A 24,878-nucleotide genomic window follows, 5' to 3' on the forward strand; every position below is an offset into this window, starting at 1 on the left:
GAGTGCCAACACCTGACACTCATCTGAACATGCTTAGCACTGGCCTCAAGAACAGAGCTAAGTTTTTCATGATGGTAACATTGGTGGTTTGCATCAGTGATATATATTTGAAATGTGATGGCCTGTGTGTATAATAGCTTGGTATGTACATATCACGCAACCTTACAATTTCACTATCAGTGCACTCAAAAAGAACATGGAGTTCATCTCCCACAACACCAGCATCACACTTATCTATTACAAAGCCGATCTTCTCTATTTACGCCTTGATGCCTGCCAGCATTAACAGTTGCATTAACTGTTGTTACAAGTTCTCAATCTCGTCACCATTATTGGGTTGCTCTTCTGTAAGCTTGAAATGTAACACTCCATGCCATAATCCACCTTAAACATTTTGTAGTTGCTGCACAGAGATTTTGTTACTATGTTGTTGTGCCAAATTGCAATCCACTGGTCTTTCAATCTCAATTCCACAGCTTTTTTAACCCATGTTGTATTGGGAACATCTTGAGACAACCATAACCATGACATACCACACTCATCACAAATGTTTTTAATAACAACCATGGAGAAGTATATACCCCTAACCTATCCAAATGTAACAAGCAGTGATATATTACTGAACAAAATTTTGTATCTTTACCTAAAGTAATTTTAGACCAATGTCCAATCATTCTGCTCTTTACATGTAGTCAAGTGGAAATACTCCCAGTTCACTATATTCCATTTCACTGCTAGTAATCCTATGAACTCCCAATGCCTGTTTAAAAAAAAAATCATATGCAAAGACTCTAACTCTCTAACTCTGTAAAATCCCCAAATCTCTGAGGCATATGTCAGTACGGGCAACACCATGGTATTGAATAGTTCAGTTTGCATGTCGGCTGGCAAGTCAAATTTCCTACACTTTCCTATCAGTGAATATATTGCCCGTGTTGCCTGTTCTTTAAGCTCCAGCTCGGCTACTCGGAACCTTCCATTGTAATTAAATAACACACCAAGATACTTATAGTCTTCCACTACCTCAATGTTTTCACCTCCAAATTCAAATTTGTAGTTATCAATGTTGGCTCTTCCCCTACTAAACATGACTATTTTTGTTTTGTTGCTGTTAAGTTGTAGTTTCCATTGATTACGGTACAACTTAAAAGCAGTCCAGGCTTCCCTCCTCACTGTCACACAAAATAACTGTATCGTCTGCATACATTAATACCAGGAGTTTTAGGTATGAATTGAAGAAATCATCACTAAAATCTACATAATCACAATTAAAATTCAAGCAATTTACTTCCAATATCATTAATATAAAAAGCGAAGAGCAATGATGGCAAATTTTCTCCCTGCCTTACCCTGCATTACATACAAAGGTGTCTGATCTCTGTTGGTTCAGCATGACACAAGACCTGATGTTGTCATACATGTTTCTGATTACATTACATATTTTCCCATGCACCTTTTCCTTCACCAACTTGTACCACAAACCTTCACGCCACACCATATCAAAAGCTTTCTTGTAGTCCACAAACAGACAAAAAAGCTTCCTTTACCTCCAGCTGAACAAATCAATTATACATTTAAGCAAAAATATATGATCCAGTGTAGAGTACTCATGCCTAAAACCTGCTTGTGTTTTATTAGTAATAAACTTAGTGTTTGAGTACTCATTGAGTCTCTCGTAAGCAGCTTCCCCATACAACTAAGCAAAGTGATCCCCGGTAGTTATTAACATCCTGAGCGTCACCCTTATTCTTATAAAGCGGCACTATTGTCCCAACCAGCCACTCAGATGGCAGCATCAAGAATCTTATTAAACAGCTTAACATATAGGGGGGCAAAATATGCTGAGTACTTTTAATGTATTCATTTAATATCATGTCATATGCTGGGGATTTTTTTTTTTTTTTTAATATTTCTAGCAACCACTTCGTTGGTTATAGGGTCATTAAGTAATGGTGAGCGTTCATTATCCATATCATCATGATCATTTAGAATATTTACTTCATTATTATCAATGTTGTCATCACTCGCTAACTGTCTGAAATGCTCGGAAATTCATTTAATGTAATGGGGATCTGATGGCTCTTTTTCTGACCATTAAGGATTTTCCAGTATTCTTCAGGGTCATCACTTTTGCATTTCCTAAGTACTTTAATTATGTTTGTCTTGTTTTTTTTTTTATTCTTCTAAGATTTGTTTTGTATTTTCTGCTTTCCTCAGTCATTCCTATTCCTATTCCTGTGCAAATGATTTATATGACTTGCCTTATGATACCCATGTCTTGCTTTCCAGCATTGTTTGTCATAACCATGGAGGTATTATAACAGGAGGCGCCTCCCGCGCCGTCCCCATACAGGCGAGTGAAGCCAGTGGGCGGAGCTTACTGCGTCTGTGGGCGGAGCTTACAATCGGCAGATAGACCCAAGACATTGCGATCTCCTGGGCTGAACTAAGGGAATTTACGACTTGTTTTTGCATACTAGACGAAAAATAAAATAAAAGAATTGATGCTTTGAGTTATGAAAAGTACATATTTTCCTATTTATTTAATATAGATCTACTATCAACGACATTAAGGCTGGAATCACACGAGCCACTTTTTAGTGGTCAGTGGCCGCCACAAAATAATGGTCAAAATAGAACACACACATCTCTATGGGTGCATGCACACGGGACACTTTTTTGTGGTCGCCACAAAACAGTGGCGAGTTGTGGCGGGCGGAGCCATTTTCCGACCACGCCACTGTGGCCAGCGATAGATACCGTTGTTTCAAATGGCAGCGTGCACACGAGCCACTATCGGTGGCCACCACCCTGCCACCCGCCGCTTTCCCTCTGTCTTGAGACACTTGAACACCTGAATTTTAACTGTCATTATGACCACGAATAACTTGTGTTCAGGATATAATGAAAAAGCTCTTATATGCTTTCATAACTAATGTTTCATTTCGTTACACAGTTTTGCAAATTAATTGGTTGTGGTACGGATTAATTACTGAATATGGTAGTTTTATTTACCCGGAAGTAGAGAGGGGGAAAGGTTAGCGTCAAGGATCCAGTGTTGGGTGCTGTAATCGGAAGGGATAACAAACAACAAGATAAATGGTTAGACACCAGTTTACTTCAAGTACAGTAGAAAACCCCAAAACAGGCCTTACAATCTGAAGTCTCCAACAAGAAGGCTTCAGCACGCCGGACACAGCAATGACCCGTTGCTCGGCTTCTTCCTCCTCTGAGCGTCTCGTCCAGTGGCAATGACGAGGCAGCACAGCTTCGTCCTTGAAGTGGTGTAGACGTGGGAGGCGCAGGCGGAAAAGGGGAGTCAGGTTCACAGCAGTAACGGGAGTCCAGGGCGTGGAGAGGGGAGAGGTAAGGCACCCAGAACGAGCCCACGGTATCTGAGTTAGCCCGAGTGACACCAGGGTGGAGCTTTAGTAGAAGCAAGTGTTCAGGGCGAGGCGAGGCCGCTGTATGACGAGGAAGGCGCTGGCGGCCACCAAGTTGCCTCCTATAGCGGATTGAGAAGCCTCGGTGGTTCAATCGACCGAGGCGTCGAACGGCGTCAGGCGAACGAGCAGCGGGAGTGAAGCAGGTGATTCGCTGCGCCTCGGTAGTTGAACCGCTTCGAACGGCAAGATGCGGGCGGGCGGCAGGAGTGCCCCGGTCGTTCGCCCGCTAAGTTGGTAGTTGCCCTCACACAGGCCCCCATACAAGAATCTAGTCCAGGTAGATTCCACAAACAACTACCAAGTGGAAAGAAAATAGAACATAAGCCAATAAACTAAAACAGGGAGGAGACTGACGAGGAAACAGGAGTGACTTATGCAGGAAGTCTACTCAATAAATCGGCCACCACATTATCCTTCCCGGCCATATGGACGACACGGTACCCGTAGGCCGGTAGACCCAAGGCCTATCTCAACACCCGGACGATGTCCTGCTGAATCGCTGAAGTACAGCCAGGCGGGGTGGAGAATACGTCCCGGTCGTCCATAAGTGGTTCATCGATGGGAAGTTCTGTGGAGCTGGCGTCAGGTGATGGCTCCTCCACTACGGGAATGGGGCTGACAAGAGGTTCTTCCGTAGCTGGTGGAGACAAGGGTCCAACGAGGTCGATGGCAATTTGGGGAAGTAGTTCTGTAACGACAGGTAAGGGTTGGAGGGAGATAGAACGTACACGACCTCTCCCCGACATCCGTTGGCACTTATCACAGGAAAGACAGTAAGTACGGATGTCTGCTCCTATACCTGGCCTACCTTATTGGAAAGCGGGGAGGTGAGGCACTTCCTGTAGAGATGTCCGTTGCGATACAGGTACTGGAAGGAGGATCCGTTCCTTGCTTTGTCGACGTGTCCTGATGAGGCTTTCTGCCGTATCGCTGCTAAGGAGGCACAGGAGGCTTGAAGCTGGGAGAAGTCTTGAGGGGTTACTGAAGGAGGTAGAGGTTCCGGAAGGACAAGCGGATGAAGCCTCTTCAACCTACCAGCACGAGTGGTAATGGCGTCCGGGGATCCGGGGGTCCGGGGGTGCCGGGGATGTCGGAACACGAGGAGTAGAAGTCCCTCGCGGCAACTTTGAAGGTGAGGATGTTCTGGAAGAATCAGATGGAGATTGAGAAGAGTCAGGGTCATGGGGATCCCTTACCCCAGGCACGTTTCCGATGAGGGCCCCAACAAACTTAATAGGAGCTCGTACCACTTCAGTCCAACCGGTGAAGTAGGGACAGCTTAAGTGGCACCTCACCACGGGAAAACTTGTCCACTCGTCCTAGGTAGTCAGCAAGGGAGACCTTTGGACAACTGTCAACATCTATATCAGGTAGCAAGTCTTCAGAGACGATCACACAGGAACAGCCAGTATCCCTGATGATGTTGGAGCTCCAAGACCCGTTAATAGTGCCCGAAACAGAAAACTTCGGGACACTTTTGTCACTAAGGCAAAAGCCTACCTGATATGATGGTTTAGCAGGTTCGACATCTTTGAAGGCGCGGGGATTCTTCGGGCAGCGCGGACGTAGATGGCCTTCCTCCCCGCATTGGTGACACCTCAGGGTTACTGTACTGGGCTGGGCAGAGGTCTTGGAGGAGGCTCCGGAGAGGATTCTGAAGATTTCGTGGGCGAAGCAGCCTTAGAGGGGTCTCGGGAATTAGGAGATGAAGCTTTAGGGTAGGCATTGCGGGCAGACGACCAGTCGTCGGCAAGTCTCACTGCGTCAGGAAGATGTTTCGGCCGGCGTTCCTTGATGAAGATCCTCAAATCTGGGGTGAGACTAGTTAGAAACTGATCCAGGAGCATAAACTCCCGGAGCTCTTCGTAAGTGCAGGGGACATCAGAGGCTTCCAACCACGCCTGGAACAACCGATTCAGATGGATGGAGAACTGCTGGTAGTTTTCCCCAACTCTTATCCTGGCGTGACTGAAGTCTTGACGGTAGTTTTCCGCCGTTTTACTAAAGCCCGTGAGGAGAGCTTTCTTCAAAAGAACGTAATCTTCGATTATATCAGCTGACAGGGAAGAATACAGTTCAGTGGCCTTACCCGTGAGGAGAAAACCCAACCTCGCAGCGTAGCTATCCTTGTCAATCCGGAATAGTTCAGCCACCCTTTCTAAACGGATGAGGTAGTTGTTGATGTCCTCTCCCTCTTGGTAGGTGGGCAATTTCGGTCCTCTCACGTTCTCGCAGGAAGGAGAAGCCGTTTTCCCATGGGCGACGACACGGGCGAGTTCTATTTTTTTTTTCCACTTGCATCTTGGCAAGTTGAAACTCTCTCTCAGCAGCCCGCTCTTCTGTCTCCTCTCGGCCAGGAGACGCTTTTCCTCTCTCTCGGCAAGGAGACGCTTTTCCTCTCTCGGCAAGGAGACGCTGTCTCCCTCTCGGACAGGAGACGCTTTTCCTCTCTCTCGGCAAGGAGACGCTTTTCCTCTCTCTCGGCAAGGAGACGCTTTTCCTCTCTCGGCAAGGAGACGCTTTTCCTCTCTCGGCAAGGAGACGCTTTTCCTCTCTCGGCAAGGAGACGCTTTCTCTCTCTCGGCGAGGAGACGCTTTTCCTCTCTCTCGGCGAGGAGACGCTTTTCCTCTCTCTGCCAGGAGACGCTTTTCCTCTCTCGGCCAGGAGACGCTTTTCCTCTCTCTCGGCCAGGAGACGCTTTTCCTCTCTCGGCCAGGAGACGCTTTCCTCTCTCGGCAAGGAGACGCTTTTCCTCTCTCGGCGAGGAGACGCTTTTCCTCTCTCGGCCAGGAGACGCTTTTCCTCTCTCGGCCAGGAGACGCTTTTCCTCTCTCGGCCAGGAGACTCTTTTCCTCTCTCGGCGAGGAGACGCTTTTCCTCTCTCTCGGCGAGGAGACGCTTTTCCTCTCTCACCGCGAGGATACGCTTGACCTCTCTCGGCCAGGAGACGCTTTTCCTCTCTCGGCCAGGAGACACTTTTCCTCTCTCGGCCAGGAGACTCTTTTCCTCTCTCTCGGCCAGGAGACGCTTTTCCTCTCGGCGAGGAGACGCTTTTCCTCTCTCTCGGCGAGGAGACGCTTTTCCTCTCTCTCGGCGAGGAGACGCTTTTCCTCTCTCGGCGAGGAGACGCTTTTCCTCTCTCGGCCAGGAGACGCTTTTCCTCTCTCTCGGCGAGGAGACGCTTTTCCTCTCTCGGCCAGGAGACGCTTTTCCTCTCTCGGCGAGGAGACGCTTTCCTCTCTCCCGGCGAGGACTCGCTTTACATCTCTCTCGGCGAGGAGACGCTTTTCCTCTCTCTCGGCGAGGAGACGCTTTTCCTCTCTCTCGGCGAGGAGACGCTTTTCCTCTCTCGGCGAGGAGACGCTTTTCCTCTCTCGGCGAGGAGACGCTTTTCCTCTCTCGGCGAGGAGACGCTTTTCCTCTCTCGGCGAGGAGACGCTTTTCCTCTCTCGGCGAGGAGACGCTTTTCCTCTCTCGGCGAGGAGACGCTTTCCTCCTCTCTCGGCGAGGAGACGCTTTTCCTCTCTCGGCGAGGAGACGCTTTTCCTCTCTCGGCGAGGAGACGCTTTTCCTCTCTCTCGAGGAGACGCTTTTCCTCTCTCTCGGCGAGGAGACGCTTTCCTCTCTCTCGGCGAGGAGACGCTTTTCTCTCTCTCGGCGAGGAGACGCTTTTCCTCTCTCTCGGCGAGGAGACGCTTTCCTCTCTCGGCGAGGAGACGCTTTTCCTCTCTCGGCGAGGAGACGCTTTTCCTCTCTCTCGGCGAGGAGACGCTTTTCCTCTCTCGAGGAGACGCTTTTCCTCTCTCGGCGAGGAGACGCTTTTCCTCTCTCGGCGAGGAGACGCTTTTCCTCTCTCGGCGAGGAGACGCTTTTCCTCTCTCGGCGAGGAGACGCTTTTCCTCTCTCGGCGAGGAGACGCTTTTCCTCTCTCGGCGAGGAGACGCTTTTCCTCTCTCTCGGCGAGAGACGCTTTTCCTCTCTCGGCGAGGAGACGCTTTTCCTCTCTCTCGGCGAGGAGACGCTTTTCCTCTCTCGGCGAGGAGACGCTTTTCCTCTCTCGGCGAGGAGACGCTTTTCCTCTCTCGGCGAGGAGACGCTTTTCCTCTCTCTAGGCGACGAGACCCATTTACTCTCTCGGCGAGGAGACGCTTTTCCTCTCTCTCGGCGAGGAGACGCTTTTCCTCTCTCGGCGAGGAGACGCTTTTCCTCTCTCTCTGCGAGGAGACGCTTTTCCTCTCTCGGCGAGGAGACGCTCTCTCTCGGCGAGGAGACGCTTTTCCTCTCTCGGCGAGGAGACGCTTTTCCTCTCTCTCGGCGAGGAGACGCTTTTCCTCTCTCGGCGAGGAGACGCTTTTCCTCTCGGCGAGGAGACGCTTTTCCTCTCTCTCGGCGAGGAGACGCTGTTCCTCTCTCGGCGAGGAGACGCTTTCCTCTCTCTCGGCGAGGAGACGCTTTTCCTCTCTCTCGGCGAGGAGACGCTTTTCCTCTACCTCGGCGAGGAGACGCTTTTCCTCTCTCGGCGAGGAGACGCTTTTCCTCTCTCTCGGCGAGACGCTTTCCTCTCTCTCGGCGAGGAGACGCTTTTCCTCTCTCGGCGAGGAGACGCTTTTCCTCTCTCGGCGAGGAGACGCTTTCCTCTCTCTCGGCGAGGAGACGCTTTTCCTCTCTCTCGGCGAGGAGACGCTTTCCTCTCTCTCGGCGAGGAGACGCTTTTCCTCTCTCGGCGAGGAGACGCTTTCCTCTCTCGGCGAGGAGACGCTTTTCCTCTCTCTCGGCGAGGAGACGCTTTTCCTCACTAGCGGCGAGGACACGCTTTTCCTCTCTCGGCGAGGAGACGCTTTCCTCTCTCTCGGCGAGGAGACGCTTTCCTCTCTCGGCGAGGAGACGCTCTTCCGATCTCGGCGAGGAGACGCTTTTCCTCTCTCGCGGCGAGGAGACGCTTTACCTCTCTCGCGGCGAGGAGACGCTTTCCTCTCTCTCGGCGAGGAGACGCTTTTCTCTCTCGGCCAGGAGACGCTTTTCCTCTCTCTGCGAGGAGACGCTTTTCCTCTCTCTCGGCAAGGAGACGCTTTTCCTCTCTCGGCAAGGAGACGCTTTTCCTCTCTCGGCGAGGAGACGCTTTTCCTCTCTCTCGGCGAGGAGACGCTTTTCCTCTCTCTCGGCGAGGAGACGCTTTTCCTCTCTCGGCGATGAGACGCTTGTCCGATCACTCGGCGAGGAGACGCTTTTCCTCTCTCGGCGAGGAGACGCTTCTCCTCTCTCTCGGCGAGGAGACGCTTTTCCTCTCTCGGCCAGGAGACGCTTTTCCTCTCTCTCGGCGAGGAGACGCTTTTCCTCTCTCTCGGCGAGGAGACGCTTTTCCTCTCTCTCGGCGAGGAGACGCTTTTCCTCTCTCTCGGCGAGGAGACGCTTCTCCTCTCTCTCGGCGAGGAGACGCTTCTCCTCTCTCTCGGCGAGGAGACGCTTCTCCTCTCTCTCGGCGAGGAGACGCTTCTCCTCTCTCTCGGCGAGGAGACGCTTTTCCTCTCTCGGCAAGGAGACGCTTTTCCTCTCTCGGCGAGGAGACGCTTTTCCTCTCTCTCGGCGAGGAGACGCTTCTCTTCTCCGACCGAGATCCTCACCCTCCAGCCCCAAGGCTACAGCCTGAGCTTTAAACACCTCAAAGCTGGACATGGTTAATATGGACAACAAAGCAAAAAAGTATAAACCCAACAGGTAATGACACCAATAAGACCCAACAACAAAAAACAGACCAAGAAAATGTAACACAGAACCAAAACAAACGTGAAGAGTCAAGACACAAAAGGAAACAAGAAAAAGTAGGAAAAAGCCCTGCAAAAAGGGTACTAAAGGCGTAAAGCCAACCCAATACTCAAACGAGTGATTGGGTGATAAGGGCAGCACAAGGGCTGAAAAAGGGCTATGGCAGCACCAACAAATCCCACCGTGGGCGTACAACAGCCCAAAAGAACGGTGAAGGATTAAACACTCACTTCCGGGGCGCAGACAGCAAGTGGCGCGCAAAGGCGACTAAACAAGCCAACCCTTCCTGATTAGCAGTTGACCCAATCCTGGCGAGGTCGCCACATGTCAAGGATCCAATGTTGGGTGCTGTAATCGGAAGGGATAACAAACAACAAGATAAATGGTTAGACACCAGTTTACTTTAAGTACAGTAGAAAACCCCAAAACAGGCCTTACAATCTGAAGTCTCCAACACGAAGGCTTCAGCACGCCGGACTCAGCAATGACCCGTTGCTAGGCTTCTTCCTCTTCTGAGCGTCTCGTCCAGAGTGGCAATGACGAGGCAGCACAGCTTCGTCCTTGAAGTGATGTAGACGTTGTGGACGAGGGAGGCGCAGGAGAAACACTGGGCGTCAGGGTCCCAGCAGTACCGGGAGTCCAGGGCGTGGAGAGGGAGAGGTAAGGCACCCAGAACGAGCCCACGGTATCTGAGTTAGCCCGAGTGAGACCAGGGCTGGAGCTTTAGTAGAAGCAAGTGTTCAGGGCGAGGCTCGGTCGCTGTCTGATGCGGAAGGCGCTGGCGGCCACCAAGTTGCCTCCCATAGCGGGTTGAGAAGCCTCGGTGATTCAGTCGACCGAGGCGTCGAACGGCGTCAGGCGAACGAGCAGCGGGAGTGAAGCAGGTGGTTCGCTGCGCCTCGGTAGTTGAACCGCTTCGAACGGCAAGATGCGGGCGGGCGGCAGGAGTGCCCCGGTCGTTCGCCCGCTAAGTTGGTAGTTGCCCTCACAGTTAGGTAACCGCAAGGACTGCTGAATTGTCAATAAACTACATTTAATGTGACTTAATATTCTTCATGTTCAGTCTTATATTAAAATTGCCGCAAGTCTCTCTTCTACTGGGTCACAATTCCTCGTGTTGATGTCCTGCCGTGTTATACGTGGACCAGTTATTGTCATAAGATGATTAAACCTATCCTGTGACCTCCTGAAGTCGTAAAAAAAATATCGTGTTCTTTTAGCTCTGTAAATGATGTGTGGAACACTACACGCAGTAGTCTGTTGCTAAGTATATATGGGGTGAACCCATGGCAGTACTTTCTTCAGCGCTTTTTACCAAGAGAGCACAGACAGCTGCTGCCTCTACGAGATCCATAACGCCACGTGCTGACCTCATTAGTGGCTGCCACCGAGTGGCTCGTGTGAATGTTGCACCTACCCACCATTTTTCGTAGTGACCATTTTTTGTGGTGGCCACTTTTTGTGGCGGCCACTGACCACTAAAAGTGGCTCGTGTGATCCCAGCCTTAAGGTCAAGGCAGTCTCTTGGCTCAAAAAAAAAGCAATGAAAGGCGGCATTCCATGACATAGTGTTGCAGTGTGTGGCCCCTCGGCCTGAGTGCAGAAGGCACAAGGGAGATACTAACCACCCAGTAGTACCTATAGCCTAGCCTAAGGCGCATTCCTACCACATCGCGAGGTGCACTGTCGCCCATAGGGGTAAACACAGTGGTGGGAGACACTTGCATAATGGAGGCTGCTGGTGCTGCCATTGTCACAGCAGTGTCTGAGTTGGGTAGCAATGTTATTATGGAAATAATCCCTAATTATATTCTTAACATAACTAAGCGTATAGTCAGTGCCAGGGTCCACTGTGTCATCCTGAAGGGCACGTCGACCAAGGCAGTCTGTCTTTTCATTGTGCTGGCTGCCCACATGGGAGGGCACCGTGGCACCTGCGGCCTCAAGGGCACGGGGGGCAGTCAGGCACTTAGTTACAAGATCACAGTCTGTAGGGGAGGATGACACAAGTTTATGTAATGCAACCTGGCTATCGACAAACAAGTATACATCTTTGCGGAAAGCTGCTACAGTGTGGAGAGCCTCAAGTATGGCATACAGCTCAGCCCGGGTCGAGGACAGGTACCCTGGCAACCGCCTGGTAACCTCAATGTCAGTGTACAACAGAACTGCAGATTTCTATCATATAGCCCTATCTGGTTATAAAGTTCTCAACTCACCTGTGAAATGATGTAGAACCACTACGCTCCCTTTTCGTACGGCCATATGAACATAAGAACATAAGAACGTAGGAGTCTACAAGAGGCCGGTAGGCCTGTACAAGGCAGCTCCTTTGAACCTAAGCTCCTGTGTATCTAACCCCACCTAATATCGCTGTCCATGAATTTATCTAATCTATTTTTTAATGTGACAATTGTATTGGCACTCACCACATGACTGCTAAGCCTATTCCACTCATCCACCACTCTGTTAGTAAACCAATTTTTGCCTCTGTCCCTGTTGAATCTGAATGTATCCAGTTTAAACCCATTACTTCGTGTCCTACCCGGTTCTCTTACCAACAAAACCTTATGAATGTCTCCCTTATTAAAGCCCTTCATCCATTTATAAACCTCGATCATGTCTCCACGCACCTTTCGCCTTTCTAGAGAATGCAAGTTTGACAGTTTGAGTCTTTCCTTGTATGGCAAGTTTCTCAGCCCCTGAATCATCTTAGTCATCCTCCTCTGCACCAATTCTAACATTTTGATATCCATTCTATAGTAAGGTGACCAGAACTGAACCGCATAGTCAAGATGAGGTCTAACTAATACTAAATATACTTTGAAGAAGACTTCGAGGCTTCTGTAGCTTACGCTCCCAGAAATAAATCCCAGTACCCTATTTGCTCGATTTCTAGCTTGACTACACTGTGCTCTTGGACGGAGATCAGAGCTCACTAAGACCCTAAATCTCTCTCGCACCCAGACCTGCTTATGAAAGTGTCATTAAGCAATAGTTACGTGAGGGGTTGTTCCTACCTACACTCAGAAAAGGCAGGGATTGTATGCACTTTCAATGCGTCCACTGGATCAGCTGATATATGTTTTGAGTCTAAAGGGGGTGGGAGACAGCGGACCAATAGCGCGTTGGCTTCGCGTTCGTGACGTCATGGCGGCTCCTCCCATAATACCTCCATGGTCATAACCCTTTACAGCGGCATTGCTCCACTTTCTGATAAATGTTTTTTTTCTTATGTTGTGGAAAAGTTGCAAGTGCAGGGTCATGGTTCTGGCATGGGCACTGGTTCAGGCTCAGGCTCTGGCACAGGCACTGATTCAGGCTCAGGCTCAGACACGGGCACTGGTTATGGCTCAGGTTCTGGCATGGGCACTGGTTCAGGCTCAGGCTCAGACACGGGCACTGGTTCAGGCTCAGGTTCTGGCACGGGCACTGGTTCAGGCTCAGGCTTTGGCACGTGCACTGGTTCAGGCTCAGACTCAGGCACGGGCACTGGTTCAGGCTGAGGCTCTGGCATGGGCACTGGTACAGGCTCAGGCTCTGGCACGGGCATTGGTTCAGGCTCAGACTCAGGTACGGGCAGAGTCTTCAGCCTAAGGCTCTGGCACGGGCACTTGTTCAGGCTCAGCCCTAGGGACGGGCACTGGTTCAAGCTCAGGCTCTGGCACGGGCACTGGCTCAGGCTCAGGCTCAGGCACGGGCACTTGTTCAGGCTCTGGCACGGGCGCTTGTTTAGGCTCAGGCTCTGGCACGTGCAATGGTTCAGGTTCAGGCTCAGGCACAGGGACTGGTCCAGGCTCATGCTCTGGCACGGCTACTGGTTCAGGCTCAGGCTCAGGCAAGGGTTTTGGTTCAGGCTCAGGCTCTGGCAAGGGTTCTGGTTCAGGCTCAGACTCTGTCACGGGCACTGGTTCAGGCTCAGGCTCTGGCACGGGCACTGGGACAGGATCAGGCTCAGGCTCTGGCACTGATACTGGAACAGGCGCAGGCTCAGGCAAGGGTACTGGTTCAGGCTCAGGCTCTGGCAAGGGTTCTGGTTCAGGCTCAGACTCTGTCACGGGCACTGGTTCAGGCTCAGGCTTTGACACAGGCACTGGTTCAAGCTCAGGCTTTGACATAGGCACTGGTTCAGGCTCAGGCTTTGACATAGGCACTGGTTCAGGCTCAGGCTCTGACTTATTCAGGCATTGGCACGGGCACTGGTTCAGGCTCAGGCTCTGGCACGGGCACGGGCACTGGTTCAGGCTCAGGCTTTGACACAGGCACTGGTTCAAGCTCAGGCTTTGACATAGGCACTGGTTCAGGCTCTGGCTCTGGCTGGGGAACTGATTCAGGCATTGGCACGGGCACTGGTTCAGGCTCAGTCTCTGGCAAGGGCAATGATTTAGGCTCAGGTTCTGGCACGGGCACTGGTTCAGGCTCAGGCTCAGGCACGGGCACTGGTTCAGGCTCAGGTTCAGGCACGGGCACTGGTTCAGGCTCAGGCTCAGGCTCAGGTAAGAGCACTGGTTCAGGCTCAAGCTCTGGCACGGGCATTGGTTCAGTCTCAGGCTCTGGCACCGGCACAAGCACTGGTTCTGGCTCAGGCTTTGACACGGGCGCTGGTTCAGGCTCAGGCTCTGGCACGGGCACTGGTTCAGGCTCAGGCTCAGGCACGGACACTGGTTCAGGCTCAGACTCTGGCACGGGCGCTGGTTCAGCCTCAGGCTCGGGCATGGACACTGGTTCAGGCTCAGGCACGGACACTGGTTCAGGCTCAGGCACGGGCACTGGTTCAGGCTCAGGCTCTCGCACGAACACTGGTTCAGGCTTAGGCTCAGGCACGGGCACTGGTTCAGGCTCAGGCTCTCGCACGAACACTGGTTCAGGCTTAGGCTCAGGCACGGGCACTGGTTCAGGCTCAGGCTCTCGCACGAACACTGGTTCAGGCTCAGGCTCTCGCACGAACACTGGTTCAGGCTCAGGCTGTGTTTGTGTGTGTGTCAGTCACTGTGTTTTGAGGGACTCGGTCTTTTGTTTGTGTTTGCCAGTCATTGTGTTTTAACGGACTCAGTCGTGTGTGTGTGTGTGTGTGTGTGTGTGTGTGTGTGTGTGTGTGTGTGTGTGTGTGTGTGTGTGTGTGTGCCAATCAGTCTGTTTTAACAGACTCAGTCTTGTGTTTGTGTGTGTGTGTCAGTGTGTTTTAACAGACTCAGTTTTGTATATGTGTTTGTGTGTCGGTGTGTTTTAACAGCCTCATTCTTGTGTTTGTGTGTGCCTGTTAGTGTGTTTTAACAAACTCAGTCTTGTGTTTGTGTGTGTGTCAGTGTGTTTTAACAGACTCAGTCTTGTGTTTGTGTGTGTGCCTGTCAGTGTGTTTTAACAGACTCAGTCTTGTGTTTGTGTTTGTGTGTCAGTGTGTTTTAACAGACTCAGTCTTGTGTTTGTGTGTGCCTGTCAGTGTATTTTAACAAACTCAGTCTTGTGTTTGTGTGTGTGTCAGTGTGTTTTAACAGACTCAGTCTTGTGTTTGTGTGTGTGTCAGTGTGTTTTAACAGACTCAGTCTTGTGTTTGTGTGTGTGCCTGTCAGTGAGTTTTAACAGACTCAGTTTTGTGTTTGTGTTTGTGTGTCAGTGTGTTTTTACGGACTCAGTCTTGTGTTTGTTTGTACCAGTCAGTGTGTTTCAACGGACTCTGGCACGGGAACTGGTTCAGGCTCAGGCTCTGGCACGGGCAATGGTTCAGGCATTGGCACGGGCACTGGTTCAGGCTCAGGCTCTGGCACGGGCACTGGTTCAGGCTCTGGCTCTGGCAAGGGCACTGATTCAGGCTCAGGTTCTGGCACGGGCACTGGTTCAGGCTCAGGTTCTGGCACGGGCACTGGTTCAGGCTCAGGTTCTGGCACGGACACTTATTCTGGCTCAGGCTCAGGCAAGGGCATCGGTTCAGGCTCAAGCTCTAGCACAGGCACTGTTTCAGGCTCAGGCTCTGGCACGGGCACTGGTTCAGGCTCAAGCTCTAGTACAGGCACTGGTTCAGGCTCAGGCTCTGGCACGGGCACTGGTTCAGGCTCAGGCTCTAGCACGGGCACTGGTTCAGGCTCAGGCTCTGGCACGGGCACTGGTTCAGGCTCAGGCTCAGGCACGGGCACTGGTTCAGGCTCAGGCTCTGGCACGGGCACTGGTTCAGGCTCAGGCACGGGCACTGGTTCAGGCTCAGGCTCTGGCACGGGCACTGGTTCAGGCTCAGGCTCTGGCACGGGCACTGGTTCAGGCTCAGGCTCTGGCACGGGCACTGGTTCAGGCTCAGGCTCTGGCACGGGCATCGGTTCAGGCTCAAGCTCTAGCACGGGCACTGGTTCAGGCTCAGGCTCTGGCACGGGCACTGGTTCAGGCTCAGACTCTGGAACGGGCACTGGTTCAGGCTCAGACTCAGGCACGAGCACTGGTTCAGTCACAGAATCTGGAACGGTCACTGGTTCAGGCTCAGACTCATGCACGGGCACTGGTTCAGGCTCAGGCTCTGGCACGGGCACTGGTTCAGGCTCAGACTCTGGCACGGGCACTGGTTCAGGCTCAGACTCAGGCACGGGCACTGGTTCAGGCTCAGGCTCAGGCACGGGCACTGGTTCAGGCTCAGGCTCAGGCACGGGCACTGGTTCAGGCTCAGACTCTGGCACGGGCACTGGTTCAGGCTCAGACTCTGGCACGGGCACTGGTTCAGGCTCAGGCTCTGGCACGGGCACTGGTTCAGGCTCAGGCTCTGGCACGGGCACTGGTTCAGGCTCAGACTCTGGCACGGGCACTGGTTCAGGCTCAGACTCTGGCACGGGCACTGGTTCAGGCTCAGGCTCAGGCACGGGCACTGGTTCAGGCTCAGACTCTGGCACGGGCACTGGTTCAGGCTCAGGCTCAGGCACGGGCACTGGTTCAGGCTCAGGCTGGCACGTGCACTGGTTCAGGCTCAGGCTCTGGCACGGGCACTGGTTCAGGCTCAGGCTCAGGCACGGGCACTGGTTCAGGCTCAGGCTCTGGCACGGGCACTGGTTCAGGCTCAGGCTCAGGCACAGGCTCTGGCACAGGCACTGGTTCAGGCTCAGGCTCAGGCACAGGCTCTGGCACAGGCACTGGTTCAGGCTCAGGCTCTGGCACGGGCACTGGTTCAGGCTCAGGCTCAGGCACGGGCACTGGTTCAGGCTCAGGCACAGGCTCTGGCACAGGCACTGGTTCAGGCTCAGGCTCTGGCACGGGCACTGGTTCAGGCTCAGGCTCTGGCACGGGCACTGGTTCAGGCTCAGGCTCAGGCACGAGCACTGGTTCAGGCTCAGGCTCTGGCACGGGCACTGGTTCAGGCTCAGGCTCTGGCACGGGCACTGGTTCAGGCTCAGGCTCTGGCACGGGCACTGGTTCAGGCTCAGGCTCAGGCTCTGGCACGGGCACTGGTTCAGGCTCAGGCTCTGGCACATGCACTGGTTCAGGCCCAGGCTCTGGCACGGGCACTGGTTCAGGCTCAGGCTCTGGCACGGGCACTGGTTCAGGCCCAGGCTCTGGCACGGGCACTGGTTCAGGCTCAGGCTCTGGCACGGGCACTGGTTCAGGCTCAGGCTCTGGCACGGGCACTGGTTCAGGCTCAGGCTCTGGCACGGGCACTGGTTCAGGCTCAGGCACGGGCACTGGCTCAGGCTCAGGCTCTGGCACGGGCACTGGTACAGGCTCAGGCTCAGGCACGGGCACTGGTTCAGGCTCAGGCACGGGCACTGGCTCAGGCTCAGGCTCTGGCACGGGCACTGGTACAGGCTCAGGCTCAGGCACGGGCACTGGTTCAGGCTCAGGCTCAGGCACGGGCACTGGTTCAGGCTCAGGCTCTGGCACGGGCACTGGTTCAGGCTCAGGCTCTGGCACGGGCACTGGTTCAGGCTCAGGCTCTGGCACGGGCACTGGTTCAGGCTCAGGCTCTGGCACGGGCACTTGTTCAGGCTCAGGCTCTGGCATGGGCACTGGTTCAGGTTCCGGCTCTGGCACGGGCACTGGTTCAGGCTCAGGCTCTGGCACGGGCACTGGTTCAGGCTCAGGCTCTGGCACGGGCACTGGTTCAGGCTCAGGCTCTGGCACGGGCACTGGTTCAGGCTCAGGCTCTGGCACGGGCACTGGTTCAGGCTCAGGCTCTGGCACGGGCACGGGCACTGGTTCAGGCTTAGGCTCTGGCACGGGCACTGGTTCAGGCTCAGGCTCTGGCACGTGCACTGGTTCAGGCCCAGGCTCTGGCACGGGCACTGGTTCAGGCTCAGGCTCTGGCACGGGCAGTGGTTCAGGCTCAGGCTCTGGCACGGGCACTGGTTCAGGCCGTGTGATTAACGGGCGTGTTGTTTACGGGCGTCTATTTGGCGGGTATTTAATTCGGAATGTCTCGGGGACGATGCCGAGGTGGAGGAGGCCTCTTCCGTGAAGGTGTCGCCGGCCTGCACCTCTGCTGGGCTAGGGCCGGCAGTCTCCTCCTCTTCGGGCCCCGCGCAAGAAACATCCTCGTCCGCCTCAAGGTTTCGATTGAAAATTTGAGACGCCGCAAACGTTAGCTGGAATATTAAAATCGATGAACTAAGTGGTGACAGCGGTTGTTGCAGTGCTTGTAAGTTTTGAGATGGACGTGAAAGATTGAGTGAAGAGAAGGAACTCCGCCACCACCGCCCCTCTTTCCATTGTTTCCTTAAAATGGTGAATTTCCACGCAGCAATTCCGCCATCTTATGTCTCTCTTCTGTGGAAGAGTAGTATAAAATATATAGTAGTAGAAGGAGGAAAGAACATATACATACGCGAGGGTGTGTTAGGGGGAGAGGAATAACCAAATAGAGTGAGGATGAGGGCGAACTGTGAGGTGTAAGAGGACAGAACAAGCGCTTGGGGAGGGATGGGAAAGGAACTGCGTAAGGTGAAATAGAGGAATCGATTTCCCAGGGTTGAAAATCGAGTCTCTTGCGCATTATTATCTAAGGAATCGTTTCTAGAGTCGGTTCTCGCCCACCCTTAATTAATGAACAGCCGGTTAATCTTCTCTGTGGCTTCTCGTGGAAGTTGCTGGTGTTTTCGCGGACTGTTTTGTGATACTGGCGATTATTTTACACGAATTCTGCACCTTGAACTGGGAAACTGCTAGCCATGAACACCCGGTTAATCTGTTCTCTGGCCTTGGGAAATAGTCGCAATGGGCGGCAGTCTGAGACGTTTAAAACTATGGACTTACCTTGAAGGGAAAGAATGTAGCTCGAAAAAATCTAAATATAAAAGAAAGATATGACTCGGTTTGTATGCATAGGAAAGTACTGTTTTATCATAGTCTTCATTAACAATAGTGTGGGCGATTTGTCTATTTTAACCCGTTTTTGAAGGCGTGGTCAGCTGGTTATATTGATTTTTTTTATATCCCTTTCCTTTACGAGTAAGTTTGTAATACGTCGACTTTACTCTGTGGATTTCCAACACTTCTAACTCTATCCCCCAAGAACTACCGAAGCCAAACTAGCCACATAACTGTAAATAAATAGTAATGCGACGTTTAAACTAATCTGCCTTTAGATTCTAGAGTAGGCCAGAGTGAGTATGATTGACCCTGCTCCCCCCATCCTTTTTCTCCCCCCTCCCCCTCCCCCAAAAAAGTGTAGCCTATTATCTTATATCTGAATGTTGTTGTTGTTGTTGTTGTTGTTGTTTATTCATAACTTTGACCTATGTCTGTATGTGGGATTTGGGCCCAGTTCTTGTTATGAATTTAAGTTGTGTGTGTGTGTGTGTGTGTGTGTGTGTGTGTGTGTGTGTGTGTGTGTGTGTGTGTGTGTGTGTGTGTGTGTGTGTGTGTCAGTGTGTTTTAACGGACTCGGTCTTGTGTTTGTGTGGCCCAATATTCCAGCTAACGTTTGCGGCGTCTCGAGTTTTCAATCGAAACCTTGAGGCGGACGAGGATGTCTCTTGCGCGGGGCCCGAAGAGGAGGAGGCTGCCGGCCCTAGCCCAGCAGAGGTGTTGGCCGGCGACTCCTTCACGGAAGAGGCCTCCTTCACATCGGAATCGTCCTCTAGACATGCTGAATTAAATACCCGCCAAATAGACGCCAGTAAACAACACGCCTGTTAATCACACGCCCTGAACCAGTGCCCGTGCCAGAGCCTGAGCCTGAACCAGTGCCCGTGCCAAAGCCTGAGCCTGAACCAGTGCCCGTGCCAGAGCCTGAGCCTGAACCAGTGTACGTGCCAGAGCCTGAGCCTGAACCAGTGCCCGTGCCAGAGCCTGAGCCTGAACCAGTGCCCGTGCCAAAGCCTGAGCCTGAACCAGTGCCCGTGCCAGAGCCTGAGCCTGAACCAGTGTACGTGCCAGAGCCTGAGCCTGAACCAGTGTACGTGCCAGAGCCTGAGCCTGAACCAGTGTACGTGCCAGAGCCTGAGCCTGAACCAGTGTACGTGCCAGAGCCTGAGCCTGAACCAGTGTACGTGCCAGAGCCTGAGCCTGAACCAGTGCCCGTGCCAGAGCCTGAGCCTGAACCAGTGTACGTGCCAGAGCCTGAGCCTGAACCAGTGCCCGTGCCAGAGCCTGAGCCTGAACCAGTGTACGTGCCAGAGCCTGAGCCTGAACCAGTGCACGTGCCAGAGCCTGAGCCTGAACCAGTGTACGTGCCAGAGCCTGAGCCTGAACCAGTGCCCGTGCCAGAGCCTGAGCCTGAACCAGTGTACGTGCCAGAGCCTGAGCCTGAACCAGTGCACGTGCCAGAGCCTGAGCCTGAACCAGTGCCCGTGCCAGAGCCTGAGCCTGAACCAGTGCCCGTGCCAGAGCATGAGCCTGAACCAGTGCCCGTGCCAGAGCCTGAGCCTGAACCAGTGCCCGTGCCAGAGCCTGAGCCTGAACCAGTGCCCGTGCCAGAGCGTGAGCCTGAACCAGTGCCCGTGCCAGAGCCTGAGCCTGAACCAGTGCCCGTGCCAGAGCCTGAGCCTGAACCAGTGCCCGTGCCTGAGCCTGAGCCTGAACCAGTGCCCGTGCAAGAGCCTGAGCCTGAACCAGTGCCCGTGCCAGAGCCTGAGCCTGAACCAGTGCCCGTGCCAGAGCCTGAGCCTGAACCAGTGCCCGTGCCAGAGCCTGAGCCTGAACCAGTGCCCGTGCCAGAGCCTGAGCCTGAACCAGTGCCCGTGCCAGAGCCTGAGCCTGAACCAGTGCCCGTGCCAGAGCGTGAGCCTGAACCAGTGCCCGTGCCAGAGCGTGAGCCTGAACCAGTGCCCGTGCCAGAGCCTGAGCCTGAACCAGTGCCCGTGCCAGAGCGTGAGCCTTAACCAGTGCCTGTGTCTGAGTCTGAGCCTGAACCAGCGCCCGTGCCAGAGCCTTAGCCTGAGCCAGTGCCCGTGCCAGAGCCTGAGCCTGAACCAGTGCCCGTGCCAGAGCCTGAGCCTGAACCAGTGCCCGTGCCAGAGCCTGAGCCTGAACCAGTGCCTGTGCTAGAGCCTGAGCCTGAACCAGTGCCCGTGCCAGAGCCTGAGCCTGAACCAGTGCCCGTGCCAGAGCCTGAGCCTGAACCAGTGCCCGTGCCTGAGCCTGAGCCTGAACCAGTGCCCGTGCCAGAGCCTGAGCCTGAACCAGTGCCCGTGCCAGAGCCTGAGCCTGAACCAGTGCCCGTGCCAGAGCCTGAGCCTGAACCAGTGCCCGTGCCAGAGCCTGATCCTGAACCAGTGCCTGTGCCAGAGCCTGAGCCTGAACCAGTGCCTTTGCTAGAGCCTGAGCCTGAACCAGTGCCCGTGCCAGAGCCTGAGCCTGAACCAGTGCCCGTGCCTGAGCCTGAGCCTGAACCAGTGCCTGTGCTAGAGCCTGAGCCTGAACCAGTGCCCGTGCCAGAGCCTGAGCCTGAACCAGTGCCTGTGCTAGAGCCTGAGCCTGAACCAGTGCCCGTGCCAGAGCCTGAGCCTGAACCAGTGCCCGTACCAGAGCCTGAGCCTGAACCAGTGCCCGTGCCAGAGCCTGAGCCTGAACCAGTGCCTGTGCCAGAGCCTGAACCTGAACCAGTTCCCGTGCCAGAGCCTGAGCCTGAACCAGTGCCCGTGCCAGAGCCTGAGTTGAACCAGTGCCCGTGCCAGAGCTTGAGCCTGAACCAGTGCCCGTGCCAGAGCCTGAGCCTGAACCAGTGCCCGTCCCAGAGCCTGAGCCTGAACCAGTGCCCGTGCCAGAGCCTGAGCCTGAACCAGTGCCCGTGCCAGAGCCTGAGCCTGAACCAGTGCCCGTGCCAGAGCCTGAGCCTGAACCAGTGCCTGTGCTAGAGCCTGAGCCTGAACCAGTGCCCGTGCCAGAGCCTGAACCTGAACCAGTGCCCGTGCCAGAGCCTGAACCTGAACCAGTGCCCGTGCCAGAGCCTGAGCCTGAACCAGTGCCCGTGCCAGAGCCTGAGCCTGAACCAGTGCCTGTGCTAGAGCCTGAGCCTGAACCAGTGCCCGTGCCAGAGCCTGAGCCTGAACCAGTGCCCGTGCCAGAGCCTGAGCCTGATCCAGTGCCCGTGCCAGAGCCTGAGCCTGAACCAGTGCCCGTGCCAGAGCCTGAGCCTGAACCAGTGCCCGTGCCAGAGCCTGAGCCTGATCCAGTGCCCGTGCCAGAGCCTGAGCCTGAACCAGTTCCCGTGCCAGACCCTGAACCTGAACCAGTTCCCGTGCCAGAGCCTGAGCCTGAACCAGTGCCCGTGCCAGAGCCTGAGCCTGAACCAGTGCCCGTGCCAGGCTGTGTTTGTGTGTGTGCCAGTCAGTGTATTTTAGCGGACTCAGTCTTTCGTGTGTGTGTGTGTGTGTGTGTGTGTGTGTGTGTGTGTGTGTGTGTGTGTGTGTGTGTGTGTGTGCCACTCAGAGTGTTTTAACGGACTGGTTCAGGCTCATACTCTGGCACGGGCACTGGTTTAGGCTCTGGCACGGGCACTGGTTCAGGCACAGGCTCTGGCACGGGAACTGGTTCAGGCTCAGGCTCTGGCACGGGCACTGGTTCAGGCTCAGGCTCTGGCACGGGAACTGGTTCAGGCTCAGGCTCAGGCACGGGCACTGGTTCAGGCTCAGGCTCAGGCACGGGAACTGGTTCAGGCTCAGGCTCAGGCACGGGCACTGGTTCAGGCTCAGGCTCAGGCACGGGAACTGGTTCAGGCTCAGGCTCTGGCACGGGAACTGGTTCAGGCTCAGGCTCAGGCACGGGAACTGGTTCAGGCTCAGGCTCAGGCACGGGCACTGGTTCAGGCTTAGGCTCTGGCACGGGCACTGGTTCAGGCTTAGGCTCTGGCTTCTACTTCCTTTCATAAAAACAGCCGCCCATACCGTTAGAAAACTACTTTTGAGAAGATTTATGTTTGCCCATCCATTGTTGAATATAATAACTGGGCAAAATAACACGCCTCACCTTTCCGCTCACTTCCGCTAACTGGTTATACCTGCGTGGGCATGTGTGTGTGTGTGTGGGGAGTTTTTTTCTTTCAAAATGTTCAATATACAACTATGATCCTTAAAGGCAACAATTATATGGCCACATGTACTCAAGATTATAAAGACCTTTCTACGTAACAGAAGTAAGTAGGAACACACACACACACACACACACACACACACACACACACACACACACACACGAAGAATTGGATAATAAAGTTTTATTAAGAGTTATAAAACTTGAATCATTGTTATAAAGCTTCTAGTGAAAATGTTGCCAGTGATACGCCAATATTACACTCATTATACAAGACAAGAAAGAAAAAAACATGTCTCCATATGGAAGTAAATAAAAAAAAAACAATTGTTCATTACTTCAACTTCCCAAAAATTTCTTAATTGACGCTCAAACCACATTCATCACAGTAAAAATTGCAGTGGTATACTTGTTGTCCTACGTTTCCTTCTCAACTTCAATAAAAGCAAAATATAAAGCACAGGAATCGTTGACCATTTTCTCTCCTCTAAACTTCATTCCTTCATCTCAACTTCATTACAAGCACGATTTAGAACAGAGGAATCGTTCGCCATTTTCTCTCCTCTAAACTTCATTCCTTCCTCTCAACTTCATTACAAGGACGAGTTAGAACAGAGGAATCGTAGGTCATTTTCTCTCTTCTATATTTCATTCCTTCCTCTCAACTTCATTACAAGGACGAGTTAGAACAGAGGAATTGTAGGTCATTTTCTCTCTTCTATATTTCATTCCTTCCTCTCAACTTCATTACAAGCACGAGTTAGAACAGAGGAGTCGTAGGTCATTTTCTCTCTTCTATATTTCATTCATTCCTCTCAACTTCATTACAAGCACGAGTTAGAACAAAGGAATCGTAAGCCATTTTCTCTCCTCTAAACTTCATTCCTTCTTCTCAACTTCATTACGAGGACGAGTTAGAACTGAGGAATCGTAGGCCATTATCTCTCCTCTAAACTTCATTTCTTCATCTCAACTTCATTACAAGGACGAGTAAGAACACATGAATCGTAGGTTATTTTCTCTTTATACTTCATTCCTTCCTCCCCCCAAGCTCACTACCACCGAGAGTAAAACCACAGGGATTATAGGTCTTCTCCGTATACTTCATTTCTTCCTCTCCTTCACTGCAAGCAGGAGCTAGATCACAAGACTCGTAGGTCATTTCCTCTTCTCTTTACTTCCACCTCCAGCCATACCGTCAACAGATCTCCAGCCCAGTGTGTAGGACCAATCAAGAACCTCCGCGATTGCCACTTCTGCAGCGACACAACCACAATTATCGCTGTCTCGAGCCTGGCCTATTATTCCGGACCTCCACGCACTCTCTTTTTTGCTAACAAGAGCGGCCAAGGCGAGGCGATCAGGCACCAAGCAATACGGTCCAGTCTGCAGCCACGGGAAGTATGACAATCACCACCTGGGTACGATATCATTGCTAACTTTCATTCCCCCTCCACCTCCTCCTCCTCCTCCTCCTCCTCCTCCTCTTGTTCCTTATTTGTTCTTCTACTTTTTCTTCCTTACTTTTACTTCTTCCTTTTCTTCCTCTTTTCTGTCTTTTTTTTCTTCTCATTTTTCTACTATTTGTTTTTCTTCTTCTTTATCTTCGTTTTCTTGTTTTTGTTCTTTTCTTCTTTTTCTTCTCCCTCATTTTCTCTTCCTCCTCCTCCTCCTCCTCCTCCTCCTCCTCCTCCTCCTTCCCCTTCCCCCTTTTGGTGCACACTACCCGTACTGTCATAATTAAAGCTACTTCCAAACTACCTCTGCTATCTGACTTTATTTATTTGGCTACATATTAACTTTTTTTCTTCGGGGTGTGGTTAGTCGCCGAGCCCGGATCCGTGTAGCTCTTCACCAATCAGCCGCTCGTTGAATATCATGTAGTAGAATCGGATCCGCCTCGCCAGTGATCCATGGACTTGAACACTGAGTAGATCAATTATTCAAGACATGTCGTGGTTCGTCTTTATCTTCGTATCTCGCGTGCACTTCAACTCGACCCTTTTCGCGGGCCTCAACACCAGTCATGTCGCTTTACACCAATGATACGCACTGCACACACCTTCATCCCGCACCGCAATTGAAACCAGAACACCGCACATCAATCACATCATAATCCTCTTCATCCTTTCCATCCTTCCTTCAAGCCTTCCATCTCCTGCAACAAAATTCAGTTCACTCTTTCGTACTTGCTCCAATAAGTGCGTTTTCTTTATTTCAGATGTAAAATA

The 24,878-nt window shown here is 52.7% G+C and overlaps 1 long non-coding RNA gene across 1 annotated transcript; it reads right to left on the reverse strand.

Moving 5' to 3' along the window:
• Positions 1–3,098: 3,098 nt before the first annotated feature.
• Positions 3,099–4,730, reverse strand: LOC126989395 (uncharacterized). Its single transcript, XR_007743248.1, has 2 exons — positions 4,255–4,730; positions 3,099–4,134 (listed from the first exon to the last, which is right to left on the reverse strand). It is a non-coding gene; the product is annotated as an uncharacterized LOC126989395 (long non-coding RNA).
• Between the last annotated feature and the right edge of the window lie 20,148 nt (positions 4,731–24,878).

This window comes from Eriocheir sinensis, unplaced genomic scaffold (genome assembly GCF_024679095.1).
Source record: "Eriocheir sinensis breed Jianghai 21 unplaced genomic scaffold, ASM2467909v1 Scaffold115, whole genome shotgun sequence".
Lineage (NCBI taxonomy): Eukaryota > Metazoa > Arthropoda > Malacostraca > Decapoda > Varunidae > Eriocheir > Eriocheir sinensis.